The following is a 3,111-nucleotide window of genomic DNA, read 5'->3' on the forward strand; positions in this document are numbered from 1 at the left end:
CTTGAAACTGTGTTTGGAGTCAGCCTCCACCACATCACTTCCTAATGCATTCCATTTGTCAACCACTCTGACACTAAAAAAGTTCTTTCTAATATCTCTGTGGCTCATTTGGGCGCTCAGTTTCCACCTGTGTCCCCTTGTGCGTGTTCCCCTTGTGTTAAATAGACTGTCTTTATCTACCCTATCAATTCCCTTCAGAATCTTGAATGTGGTGATCATGTCCCCCCTAACTCTTCTGTCTTCCAGCGAAGTGAGGTTTAATTCCCGTAGTCTCTCCTCGTAGCTCATACCTCTCAGCTCGGGTACTAGTCTGGTGCAAACCTTTGAACCTTTTCCAGTTTAGTCTTATCCTTGACTAGATATGGACTCCATGCTGGGGCTGCATACTCCAGGATTGGCCTGACATATGTGGTATACAAAGTTCTGAATGATTCTTTCCACAAATTTCTGAATGCCGTTCGTTAGTTGGTCAGCCTGGCATATGCCGCTGATGTTATCCGCTTGATATGTGCTGCAGGAGACAGGTCTGGCGTGATATCAACCCCCAAGTTTTTTTCCTTCTCTGACTCCTGAAGAATTTCCTCTCCCAGATGATACCTTGTATCTGGCCTCCTGCTCCCTACACCTATCTTCATTACATTACATTTGGTTGGGTTAAACTCTAACAACCATTTGTTCGACCATTCCTTCAGCTTGTCAAGGTCTTCTTGAAGCCTCAAACAGTCCTCTTCTGTTTTAATCCTTCTCATAATTTTAGCATCGTCCGCAAACATTGAGAGAAATGAATCGATACCCTCCGGGAGATCATTTACATATATCAGAAACAAGATAGGACCGAGTACTGAGCCCTGTGGGACTCCACTGGTGACTTCACGCCAATCGGAGGTCTCACCCCTCACCGTAACTCTCTGCTTCCTATTGCTTAGATACTCCCTTATCCACTGGAGCACCTTACCAGCTACACCTGCCTGTCTCTCCAGCTAATGTACCAGCTTCTTTTGCGGTACTGTGTCAAAGGCTTTCCGACAATCCAAGAAAATGCAGTCCGCCCAGCCCTCTCTTTCTTGCTGAATCTTTGTCACCTGATCGTAAAATTCTATCAAGTCTGTAAGGCAAGATTTACCCTCCCTGAACCCATGTTGGCGATTTGTCACGAAGTCCCTTCTCTCCAGATGTGTTACCAGTTTTTTTCTCACGATCTTCTCCATCACCTTGCATGGTATAGAAGTCAAGGACACTGGCCTGTAGTTCATTGCCTCTTGCCTGTCGCTCTTTTTGTATATTGGGACCACATTTGCCATCTTCCATATTTCTGGTAGGTCTCCCGTCTCCAGTGACTTACCTATACACTATGGAGAGTGGCAAGCAAAGTGCCTCTACACACTCTTTCAGTATCCATGGTGAGATCCCATCTGGACCAACAGCCTTTCTAACATCCAGATCCAGCAGGTGTCTCATGACATCTTCTCTCGTAATTTCGAACTCTTCCAAGGCCGCCTGGTTTACCTCCCTTTCTCCTAGCACAGTGACCTCACCTTGTTCTATTGTGAAGACCTTCTGGAACCTCTTGTTGGCTTCTTCACACACCTCTCTGTCATTCTCTGTATACCTGTCCTCACCTGTTCGAAGTTTCAATACCTGCTCTTTCACTGTTGTTTTCCTTCTGATGTGACTGTGGAGTAGCTTTGGTTTAGTCTTGGCTTTGTTTGCTATATCATTTTCAAAACTTTTCTCTGCTTCTCTTCTCACCCTGACGTACTCATTCCTGGTTCTCTGGTATCTCTCTCTGCTTTCTGGTGTTCTGTTATTCCGGAAGTTCCTCCACGCACTTTTGTTCAGTTTCTTCGCTTCCATACATGCCCTATTATACCATGGATTCTTCTGTTGCTTCTCGGATTTTTCCCTTTCCCTTGTGTGTGTGTGTGTGTGTGTGTGTGTGTGTGTGTGTGTGTGTGTGTGTGTGTGTGTATGTGTGTATGTATGTATGTATGTATGTATCTATACACTTATCTCTCATTGACTACGGGGCAGTGAGGTCTAATTCTTTATGCCACACATTCTAGCCTTGTTCTAGAATGAACCATTCTAGTGGTTCCTGTTGCGTTATAATTTAACTATTCTTACGTTTGAATTCTTTGCCGAATTTGGCCTTAATGCCGTGAATGGAGGTGGCTTCCACAACTTCTTTCGGTGCATTTCACATCTTGACCATCCATATAGAGTACGAGAATTTCCTTTCATTTCTTCCACTCATTTGCGTTTCCAGCTTCCTCTTATGTCCTCTTGTTTCTCCGTCTCTCGCGTTAAAGAGGTTTCCTTTGATTTTTTCTCCTCTCCTCTAGGGTTCTGAGGGCTAGTTGTCTTAACCAATCCTCATAAGTTACTCCTCTTAGCTCTGGCACTAATTTTATTCCAAACCTTTGTAACTTCAATTTTGGATCTATGCTTCTTAAGGTGCGGATTCCAAGCCGGTGCTTCATATTTTAAAATTTGTGTAGCAAAGGTTGAAGGAGCCCTGGTTTAGGTCTCTAGAAGAAGCTGTAATATTTGCCAGCATATGCTATTTCAGTGTGTGTGGGATTTTGTACAATATTGGGTAAGACCTGCTACCCTTTTGTGGAAATGTGGCAAACAAACTTTAATCCGCTGAAAAATTTCAAGACAAGCCAGCCTCCCTGTTGAAAAGTATTATCTCTGCCGCAGCGTGATGAGCAATGCCTTAGGAATGAACTTCAGATTTAAATAAAGTTCATTCCTAATGATTATAAAGATAAGCTAGTGAAATAAATGAGTTTCAGCTTCAGATGAGCTGAGATAGGATGACGGCTCATTTTTGTAGTTGCATTAGGTACTTCAATCGATAGCCCTAATGAACCCTAATCTTAGTTAAAAAAAATCTGTACATAAAGTTGTATTAAGGAAATGAAATCAAAGAACCTTCCCTCATGTACTTGCCCTAGTTTGGTATCTAATAACACAATTTCTCATCAGCAATTTTCCTCTAACCAATAAAATCCACTTCGCAAGGAATGTTTCACCCCACCACCCAACGCACTCGCTAAAAAAGGAGTTAGAACGAGACAATGGCTGTTGCCACTATTACCCCCATGG

Source organism: Procambarus clarkii, chromosome 20 (assembly GCF_040958095.1).
Source record: "Procambarus clarkii isolate CNS0578487 chromosome 20, FALCON_Pclarkii_2.0, whole genome shotgun sequence".
Taxonomy (NCBI): Eukaryota; Metazoa; Arthropoda; class Malacostraca; order Decapoda; family Cambaridae; genus Procambarus; species Procambarus clarkii.